Genomic DNA, 12,057 nt, shown 5'->3' on the forward strand with positions numbered 1-12,057 from the left:
TTGTATGAAAAGGGTTTATTGGGTAGATACTTGCATGCCATGTTTGCACGAGGAGAGTTGTCTATGTTTGTGGTTTTAGTACACTTGTCATGAGTATGCCTTAATTCACATGAACACACTATCATAGCGGTGATCTTTTTATTATAATCCCTGGTGTACATCATTGATAATAGCTAGACTTGCAGAAAAGAATAAATGAGGAGCCAAGATTCTTAAAAAAAAAGAAAAAGAAAAAGAAAAAAAACCACTTGACTAGTTTGGGTTCGTAGCCTTTTTAACTCGAGTTATTAAGCTCGTGGGGGTGTCTCTATACCTAATGCCCTAAAACCGTCTAGTTTGGAAGTCGTTGGCCCAAAACTTGCTACATGGGTTAATTAGAAAGCTTAAGGGATTTGGACATTGCACAGTTAAGGAAAAATAAGAAGAATGACTAGTTTGGATTCGTAGCCTTTTCAACTCAAGTTATTAAGCCCGTAGGGGTGTCTCTACACCTAATGCCCTAAAACCGTCTGGTTTGGGAGTCATTGGCCCAAAACTTGCTACATGGGTTGATTAGAAAGCTTAATGGATCAGGACATTGCACAGTAAAAAAAAAAAAAAACTTTTGAGAATCTTGGCTGTAACAGGTTAGTTTTTCTGTATATGTTGGGTGTTATTATGAGTTACACTGGGCTATTATAGTGGACAGTTAACTAATATGGAGATTGCACTTTACACCGAGGGTATTCATGACTTGTCTACTAGCATGCACAAGTACAGAGAACTTTACTTTTGTATTAACTGAATTGTGGTTTTGACTCAATAGGTTCCTTCATGCTTGTCCACTGTGCCTTTAATGACTCATGATGTCGCAATATCACACTGTAGTGGCACATAAGTTGATTGTTAGGTGGAGTAGTGTGGTCATTTGTTATTGAGTATATATGAATATGTCAATATTTGTGGGTATTATTTCTGGAAACCCTCACGAGACTTTACTCGTCCACCTGGGGTAACCTTGTGGTTTAAAGGCTTGTTACATATGCTAAATGCAACCATTTTCCCACGAAAGAGGAAATAGATAGATTTTGTTTAATTTAATTTTATTTTACTTGCTTGAGGACTAGCAAGTGGTAAGTTGAGGGATGTGATTAAGGCTGAAATGTACATCATTTAGGCCGTTAATTAGAATCTCTTAATTTCACTTGTTGGTCAAACTGTATACTTTATGTGTGTTGAGTGTTAATCAGGTTGTACATCGTCGGAGCATAAAATGGGCAAAAAGACAGAATCTGGACAGAGTTGACTTTTCCCGCACGTGCATTGACTTTTTCGCACGTGCGTTGACTTTTTCTGGGAAAGTCAAACCGACGTTTTAAACTTGTTTGGACGAGATTGGAAGTATAAAAAGGCAAGTAAAAGGCTGGATTAGGGTTTGGAAGTTGTTTGGACCTAAAGGGAGAGGCTAGGGTTTGGAAAAGAAGAGAAACAAAAGCTCAAAGATGTCTCCCATGGTGGTTCCTTCTCTTTCTACCTCCTTCCACTCCTCCATGAGTGGCTAGTCTTCTTTTCTAGGGTTTTGATGAAACCCTAGCCATGTAATTATGTAGTTTTCTTTTTGATTTTTAATTATGTAAAGGTTTAAACATTTGTATGGTGATTTAGAAGTTTGTTTTATATAATTTTCATTATTCTTTCAAATATTTGACTTTCTGTGATTGTTAAATGTTATCCATACAATTGTTTTCTTTTCCTTCACATTCAAGGTATGGGACGAACCATACTACGAGGAACGAGTCGTATCATTACCTTAGTTTAGAGTGAACAGTTCGTATTACTTGAGATGGTTCGTGCTCGTACATTGAATGTGATGATCTTCTTGTTAAATGCTTTGAGCTTGTAGTTGCGAAGCATTAATCCGTTCAAATCATAGCATAATTGATCTCAATTGGAAACCCTAATTATGTGGTTAGTGGTGAATTCTCTACCCTAGGATTTTTTTTCCCAATTCAGTAAATCCAATTTCATTTATTATTGATAATTTAATTCCTTAGTTTAATTTATTTGTTATTAAATTAGGTTATGATCATTCAATCTTTTTATCAAAATTAATTTAGGAATTTAACAATTAAATTAGTTTAATTTCACAATAGTCCCTGTGGATCGATACCTGGACTTGCTATTATTCTGATTGAATTTGGTATTGTTTAGTATTTAATTTTGGTATGTTCAACGACCCATCACATGCAAAAAGGGGTCCCTTTGGAAGGCCAACGAAGCTAGTAAAGAGAATGAGGAGTGAGAGGGTCACCCCTCTATGATTTTGAAGCTCAAAGGAACATCTAAGCTACTTAAAATCCGTTGGATTTTAGTGGCTAAAGGGCCAAATCAAGGCCAATGCAAGTGCTCATATGCATAGCTCAAAGCATGAGGAAATAAGGCATGAGAGGGGGTAGATGACCCCAAACAGAGAAAGTATCTTAAACAAACATGTTTATAAGCTCAAAAGGAAACTTTTTCATGTTTATGACAAATCTCTAAAATGCTCACAAGTAGGGTTAAGATATGATGCAAAATAAGCCTACAAAGAGGGACAAAGCATGCAAGGATGTAGGAGACCTCAAACAGAAAAGTGTCCTTAATCAATATTCAAGAGGAGCTCAAAATATGACACTTTTTAGTTTATGACAAAGTCTAGAAATACTTTTAAGTAAGGCTAATCAATGGAGCAAAAAGATGCAAGTTTAAGGGAAATAGGTGCTTACCCTTGAAGAGCAGCAAAGCTGGAGCTTTTGGACCAAGTTGGTGAACCTTCAACCCTTGCAAATCAGTCCCAAAGCGCTGGAATAGATGAAGGAGGTGTGGTGTTAAGGGTTGTAGTGCAAATGGTCCAAGAAAACTAGGATTTGAAGGCTCAAGTGTAGAGATATAGAGAGAGAGAGAGTTGTAAGTCTTCAAAGTTGTTCCCCTGCTGGGGAAGATCAGCCTCCCCTTTATAGAGGAGAGGCTCCAAAATATCCCAAAAGGGCTTCACATATTCCCCATAGAGATGGTCCAATTGCCTCACAACTGGCACAGCTGTGATGCATTCAGAGAGGGCAAAAAGCAAGAAACAGGCTGGCCAGTTCAAGTGGCCAGCTGGCCACTCCCCCTGGTCGGCCGACTAGGGGTCAAAAGGTTCAAGAAGAATTTCTGGCCGGCCACCCCAAAAAGGTGGCCTCCCAGATGAGTGCAACACAGCTGTATAGTGAAAAATCAGAAAATTTAACCCAAGAGAGAGAAAAACCAGCTTTTTAGCAAGGTTCAAAAGGGTCAAGATGAATTACTGGTCGGCCTACCCATATTGGTGGCCTCCCAGATGAGCACAACACAATGGTGGTATGAAAAGCTAGAAATTGTGGCTTAAAAGTGAGAAAAATCAACTTTCTGTCAAAAAAATCGGCTTTTGGAGGGAGAAAAAAGAGAAAACTGGTTTTTCAGGAGAAAAGGTGGCCTCCCACCATCCTACTACCTCCCTAGCAATAAAAATAGGGTTCCTACCAAAAATGAATCAAGACGGATGCAAAACGAGGGTTCGGGGGCCAAAACGCGCGGTCTGGGGCCCCGAAAACAGGCTGCTAGGCATCGGAAGTGGCGTATGACCACGAAGGTGGTCTCCCGGGCCACAGTGTCCCTCCAAAGGGAGGAAATAAGGTGTGCGCCAAAACTGGAGCAATTGGAGGTAATTAAGTGGTCCCGAACTGAGGCGCATGGCCGATGGCTCCAAAAACTGGAAACTGGCCTCCAAACGGGAAAAATGGCCTACGACCGCGAAACGTAGCCTACGGCCACTGAGAGATGGTCTACGGGACCTCTCCCTCCCTTCGAGAAGAGAAAACAGAGAAAACAGGACATGGTTCGCAAACCGAGGCAAAGCACAAAAGAGCCCCGAAGTCCGGAGGCAAGGCTCGCAGCCGAGACTTTAAAACCTCAGAACGAGCACAATATGCAACATCACCGAGCACTCATCTGGTGATGTCTGAGTCTTAAGGTCGGTCAAAAATGGGGTGTCTACAGTTGCCCCTTTTTGACAGAACTCGGAAGTCATACGTGATGGCAGTGAATGTCAAAGCCCAGAGACGACCCATTTTTGACAAGGCTGAAGACTTAGACAAACAGGCAAGATAACACAGATGTGCCCGCAGGCAGGGGGCAAGATGCAAAATGATATGCACAAAGCTGGACGTAACTCATGATCATGCAAAGCAGCAAGCTGTAATAAAGCGCACACACAACAGTTTTAAGCAAGAATGCAAAGCAACAACTACATTTCATGCAGTTTAAGAATGCGGAGAATTATTCAATTCTCGCCATGTCTCACACGGAGAAGATACAATACTTGCGCGATTCATCTGGTTGCACCAGCTTCAAATGAACCGTACATACAATATCGTGCCTGCAAAAGAGAGAAACTTAACAAGCACAACATAGTTAGCAACTGTAGACGTCCCCGAACGCCTTAGGAGGATGAGTCCCGTTCTGTTCATTTGGGCTCTCTACAGGTTCGGACTCTCAAATTGTCACGGTTCTAAATCTGAACTAAAGAGTCCAAATCCGGCAAATCGTTTTGAGAAAACAGATTTTGAAAGAAGTGCCAAACATGGACTGCTTTGCCAGATACAGAGTCGCCACCTAAATGTTTTATTTTGGAGAAATTTAGGAAACCCTGACTCATTTGCCTAAGGCCACGTGTCCGTTATCACCAAAGTTGCCTCGGCTCGGGAACTTGGGTACAATTGGAGAAGGTCACTTCGTGAGCACTCCCGGTCGCCCGATCAAAGATCGGCCTCTACTAACCATGATATCTATTTTTGGAAACATTATGCGTTCTTATTCCGGTTATTAGCCTAGATTTATTGTGTGATGCGCACAACATACAAGTATAGACTGGGTCGCCTGAATTGGAACAAAACATTTCATGTTTGTTTATTTGAAAATGGTTTGATGGTGCTACCCGCAAGTAGGCTAAGACGTGGATTTTGCCACCCTTGGATGGGCTTAAAAAAACATGATTTTGCCACTATCTAGTGGGCTTAAAACTCACAGTCAACGAATTGTTCCAATTCAAATAACCCAGCCTTCACCCACAGGCATTCAGGCAGTTATTTCATATAAGCATATAGCCTCACAGTAAGCATGCTATCATGGCAGTCACTCACACGCATGCAAGGATGCTAAAGCATAAAACTTATCGAGTACTCCAATCCAAAACAGAAGCTAATTAGAAATCCATGCATGATCCTAACTATACAGGAATGCCTAATGCAACACATGCAAAAATGCAACTATAGAAGGCTCGGCTATTCTAAAGATGGCATGCGAAATGCTACAACTGGCAAGTATTCAACTTGGAATTGAAATATAATGCAGTTAGTATGATGCGCCGAGCCCGATGCATGCAAAACAGATGAATGAATGCAAACATGCTATCATACTGTATGCTAATTGAAACATGCCCTAATCTAACCATCATAAGCGGGTAAATAAAAGGGAGAAAGACGTGGGGTTAGAAGACATACATCACACACACGCACACTTATTACAGTTGTGCCCTCACTCGGAGGGTCCGAATAAATAATATACAGTCCGAATAAATAATATAGTCCGAATAAGTACAGAATCCTAATTAATTAACAAATTAACTAAGAAAGCAATAAACTAGCATGTAAGCCTATGGATTGCCTCAGCTCTGTTCCGAATGGTGGAATGATGCATGCTTGAATTGCCTGGCGCGGAAATCCATTGCGATGTCCCGATTCGCCTTTGTCTGCAGTTTTTCTCGGAATATTGTGCAAAGCTCTAGGAGGCCGCTGATTTATGATTTACTGCAACAGAGAGCAACAAAGGGGCATGGCAAAGTATTTTCACATATGTATGCATGACTACTCTTCGGGGAGTGTAGTTCTCGATCCTCGTGCCACTAATCACGCATATCGATGCATGATGGCTGAGGAGTCGAATTGCACAACTCAATGTGAAATGAATGCACATGAAAACACAACAAGACCTAAACTCCATCATGGGTAATCCGGAGTGTTGGCGACCGGGGAATTGAGACACGTTCCGTCACTTGGAGTACGAAACGTCTCTCGTTTCCCGTGCTTGGGCTAACTCCTATCCCGAACACAATGCAAATGAAATGGTATACACAATGCAACTAGCATATAACCTAGCATACGCAATGCTATGAAATGGCATACACAATTCACGACGCAACATGACATACACAATGTTCTAAAATACAACCTAGCATACGCAATGCTATGAAATGGCATACACAATGCATAATGGACTTACACCAACATGAGTGGACCTCAGCCACACTCACATCGGTGGCCATTAGGTGAGAATGGGACTATCGAAATACGTGCACACATGCACGCAAACCGAGGACCGATCCTAGGCATAACATGCAACTCTAACAAGGCATGGCAAGGGATGCAAGATGGCATACAAACTCACAAATTACAGCACTGAAATATGATGCTAAACAGCCCCGAAACATGGAAAAAAGGCACCCGGTGCATGAGATGAACCTTGAAACTCGAAACTGGGCACATGGAATGACTTATAGCTATACAAAGCATGAATTATTTGATCATGAAGTCTAAAGACAGAGCCAAGGCAGTCCCAAAAGATGAACATTTCCAGTTCAAAGCATGGTCAAAAGATGCTAGCATGGTGGACTAAAATAGCATGCAAGATTGGTTGGCAAACATGAGTTATATGGCAGGTATAGGATGCACATGGAATCTTACCAAACCAGCAAAAATCAGTGAATAAAACATGTGAAAATATGCCCAAATAACCATGGAGATGCAACCAATACATGCAAAAATGATGAGCTCCTTTAGAGGGCCGTGCAATGGATTATTAAGCACATACAAGGTGGACACTTAGCATGGCATAAAAAATTATGAAAATCAAATATGGTAGTCTTAGAACTTACCAAATTGGCTCTGAAATCAACCAACTAAGCATGCAAGATAGGGCCTCTTTGGAAGGCCAAAATGACCATCAAACAAACAAGGTGAGAGGGGGTCGCCCCCCTCTGATTTCGGGGGCTCAAAACAGTGTGCTAGCCACTGAAAATCCACTGGATTTCAGTGGCTAGAAGGCCAAACCAAGCATGCAACAAGAGCTTAGGTGTAAGGCTCAAAATAAGGGACAATCAAGCATACAAGGAAGCATATGACCTCAAATAAGAAAATGCCCTTAATAAAACAAGAAGATGATGTCAAAAGGAGACTCTTTTCAGTTTATAACAAATCTCAAAAGTGAACACAAATAGGGCTAATCTATTATGCAAAAATGGCCCTAAAAGAGAGATTAGAGACAAGGGACAGCAACTGGCCCCAAACAAAGGAGAGCCCTTCAACAAAGTTTAAGAGGGGCTCAAAACAAGGCACTTTACAGTTTATATTGAGTCTCTAAAATAAACACAAGTGAGGCTAAAACAACACGCAAGAAAAAGGCCTAAGAAAGGGATAAAGAGACAAGTGGTAGCAGCTGGCCTCAAACAGAGAAGAGCCCTTCAACAAAGTTGAAGAGGGGCTCAAAAAAAGACATTTTACAGTTTATGACCAAATCCAAAACAGCTCACAAATAAGACTAAAATACCATGCAAAAATAGGCCTAAAAGAGAGATTAAACACAAAGGGTAAGGAGAAGACCTCAAAAAGTAAAAAGTCCTTGATCAAACATGAAGAGGAGCTCAAAATATGACTATTTACAGTTCAGGTCGGAGCTCAAAAATGTAATAAAAAGGGGCTAAGATAGCATGCAAAATAGGGCAAGAAAAAAGGAAATAGGGACTCACCCTTGTAGCACAGGTTTCCAGCAGCTTTTGGACCAAGAAAGTGAGCTCCTAACCTCTGAAAATGGCCTCCAAGTTGCTGGAACGGAGTGTGGAGGTAGTAGGCTTGGAGGTGTAGTGTAAAGGTCAAGAACAAGGGTGTTTGGAGGCTTGAATGAGAGAGATATATGGAAGGGTGTATATATGAATCCCAGTTGGTTTTTCTAACCCTTCAAAATGGTGGTAAAGTGCTAGTTTTAAAGAGGGAGAGAGGCCAAGGAAAGGGGGAGAAAAACAAATTCAAATTTCCCCCCCAAAAGGCAGCCCCTCGGATACAGGATCTAGGGAGAAACAGCTGGCATAGCTGGAATACACTTGGAGAGAGGATCATGGCCGGCCAGGTTCAAAAGGTTCAGGGGGCCGGCCGGCCACCCCCCTTGGCTGGCCGGCCAGGGGTCAAAAGGATAAATCAAAATTGCTGGCCGGCCACCCCAAAAAGGTGGCCTCCCATGTGTACACAACACAAATGTGGTCAAAACCCGAAAAATGTCAACCAAGAGAGAGAAAAGCCAACTTTTTAGAGGGGTTCAAAAGGGTCAGAGACAATTACTGGCCGACCTATTCATATTGGTGGCCTCCCAGGTGTGTACAACACAAATATGGGGTTTAGGGCTAAAGAAAGTGGCCCGGGAGTGGTCAACATTAGCTTTCTAGTGAGGAAAATGGGCGACGGAGAGCGACGAAGAAATAAAACTGGCTTTTCAGAAAAATTGCTGGCCTCCCACCCTCCTACAAGCTTTCTAACAGTGGAAATAAGGTCTCCACCAAAAATGAACCAAAACGGATGCAAAACGGAGGTTCGGGGACCGAAATGCGGGGCCCGGGGCCCCGAAAATGGGCTATTAAACACCGGAGGTGGCATTCGACCACGAAGTTGGTCTCTCGAGCCACAGTGTCCCCCAAAAGGGAGTAAATAAGATGTGTTCCGAAAATCAGAGCAAACGGAGGTGGTTAGGCGATCCCGAACCGAGGCACACGGCCGTCGGCTCCGAAAAATCGAAAACCGGGCTCCAAACGGGAAAAATGACCTACGACCACAAAACGTAGCCTACAGCCACTGAGAAATGATCTACGAGACCTCTCCCTCCCTTCGGGAAGAGAAAACAGAGAAAATAGAGCCTAGTTCGCAAACTGAGGCAAGGCACGAAAGAGTCCGGAAGTCCGGAGGCCCGGAGGCCCGGAGGCAAGGCTTGCAGCCGGGACTCTAAAACTTCTGAACAAGCACAATACGCAATATCACCGAGCGCTCAATCAGTGACGTCTGAGTCTTAAGGTCGGTCAAAAATGGAGTGTCTACAGCAACACATGTTCAACGCTACATCGAATGCAGACAAACAGGGTGCCGATGGGAAAGTGCATCGCAATACGAGAGACACGCGCGTTACAACGCAAGTTAAACATGGAGGTTTGACAATACCAATGAAACGTGCACAAAAATGCAAGTGGTATGCATGAGAATGCAAGTGACGTGCATAACAATGCAGGATAAGTGCAAATTCGAATGCGTGTTTGACGTGAAACAACGAGCAAAGAAATGCAAGTTTCGACGAGTGCGACTCAATCGCGACCTCCGATTTACCTCCCGGAAGGGTCACAACATACTAAAAAAGGATACATTTTGCTCTTGACGAGTGACGATGAAACACGCATCGAAAGTTGGAGTTGAAGTTCCCGCGGAGGGATTTCGCGACAAAAAGTGCACTTTTCTTGCACTTTTTCGGGTGCCGGGGACTTCGATGACTACCGATAATGCAAGAAGCCGAAGGTACCTCAATGATCATACAAATGCAGCAAGCTATAATGAAGCACATATTCACGATAGATGCAACAGTTTTAAGCAAGAATGCAAAGCAACAACTACATTTCATGTAGTTAAGAATGCGGAGAATTATTCAATTCTCGCCACGTCTCACATGGAGAAGATACAATACCTGCTGTAGACGCGCCCGCGTGGGGGGCCCTCGCTATAGTTCGGACTCGATTTGTGTCACGGTTCTTAATCTGAACCAAAGAGTCCAAATCCGGCAAATCGTTTTGAGAAACAGATTTTTGAAAAGAAGTGCCAAACATGGACTGCTTTACTAGATACAGAGTCGCCACCTAAATATTTTATTTTGGGGAATTTAGAAAACCCTGACTCGGTGCCAAAGGCCACGTGTCCGTCATCAACAAAGTTGCCTCGGCTCGGGAACTTGGGTACGATTGGGGAAGGTCAGCTATGAGCACCCCCTCTCGCCCGATCCGAAGATCGACCTCTACTAACCGTGATATCCATTTTTGAAAACGTTATGTGCCCTTAAACCGGTTATTAGTCTAGAATTACTATGTTATGCACACATCAAACAAGTATAGACCAAATCGCCTAAATTGGAACAAAATATTTCATGTTTGTTTTGAAAAATGGTTTGCTACTCGCAAGTAGGCTAAAATGCGGGTTTTGCCACCTTCGAGCGGGCTTTTTAGAAAAACATGATTTTGCCACTATCTAGTGGGCTTAAAACTCACAGTTTTAATGCATTTTTCCAATTTAGGTAATTCAACCTCCATCCACAGGCATTCAAGCAGTTATATCACATAAGCAGCTAGCCTCATGGTAATCATGTTGCCATGATAGCATTCACACGCATGCGGTATGCTAAAGCATAAATACTTACATCGTACTCCGTGCCAAAACAATAAACTAGTTAGCCAACATGCATGGTCCTAGTTCATGTCAATTTGACTAATGCAACACATACATGATGCAATTAGAGTAGGCTCGGCTAACCTAAACATGACATGTGAAATGCAATCAATTGATGCACGTATTCAATTTGGAATTGAAGTACAAATGCAGTTAGCATGATGCGCCGAGCCCGGTGCATGCAAGACAAATGTATGAATGCACGCATGCGTAGCATAAGGTATGCTAATTTAAATATGCCCTAGTCTACCATCATAAGCGGGTAAATAAAAGGGAAGAAAGAGGTGGGGTTGGAAGACATAAACACACCCACGCACACTTATTACACAATTGCCCTCACTCGGAGGGTCCAAATAAATATTACAGTCCGAATAATAAATACATTAATTATTACAGAATTTCTAATTAATTAACAGAATGAATGCAAAAAAAAAAAGAAGAAAGGTGGCCACAGCCCCCGCCTCGGGATGCGCGAATGATGCATGCTCGAACCCGTCTCACCCGGAAAGTCCGTATTATACCACTACTGCCTCTGTTTACACTGCCCTGCTTCTCTGAAAAATGCCAAAGTCCTGGGGCAGGTTCCTTGCACACTGTAGAATACCATCGGCTGGAGGAAATACCCACCGGCCATATATAATTTCCATCGGCTGCTGTTGGAGTTATCGGCCATTCATCAATGGCTGGTCGGCAGAAACTTCCTGCAGAAGACAGTTTTGACAGCAACAGAGGACAGACAGTATATGGCATGGGATTTCAGGCACATGTGAGCATGGTCATGTTCCCCATCATGTATTGAAATCAGGGAAGCATGGCCCTCGATCCTCGAGCCATCAATTGTGCATGAATAGCCTAAGAGATCAAGGTTGCCATTTGATGTAAAAATGCATGCAACACACAAATGAGGACCAAGACCCTATCATGTCGAAGTCAAGGGCCCCGGTGACCGAGAGTTAAGACGCGTTACATCACTTATAGTATGAACGCTCCTTAACCCTCACACTTGGTTTGACACCCCAAACCAAGTAATGCAATGCATGTCATGCAAACATGACTCAAAGATACAACATGAGATTAAGATGCAAGGCATGCCAAATGCCATGCAACTACCATGGCAAGTATGCAATGCTAGGCATGCAAGATGCAAATGCAATGCAAACATGGACGGTTTAAGCAATAGGATCATCATGTTACAACACCTAATGAAGCAATCATGCAACAAACATGAGACAAGCATGCAATGGTGGCCTTAAACCATAAAGGGGCAGACCTCAATCCACCTCAAAACAGTGGCCAAAAGTCAAGGAAATGAGGCCCAAAATACACGCACACATGTATGCAAATATGGTCCAATTCCTAAGGCTCGCCAAAGAAGCATTGAACTACACTTAGTGCAACCACACATGGCATGAATTAAATGACTAAAAACAGAATTTTAGCATATTAAGACAAGGCCTAAAGATCACTTAGATGGCATTCAAATGACCTAAATTTAAAGGCA

This window comes from Camellia sinensis, chromosome 5 (genome assembly GCF_055761805.1).
Source record: "Camellia sinensis isolate YWXY chromosome 5, ASM5576180v1, whole genome shotgun sequence".
NCBI lineage: Eukaryota > Viridiplantae > Streptophyta > Magnoliopsida > Ericales > Theaceae > Camellia > Camellia sinensis.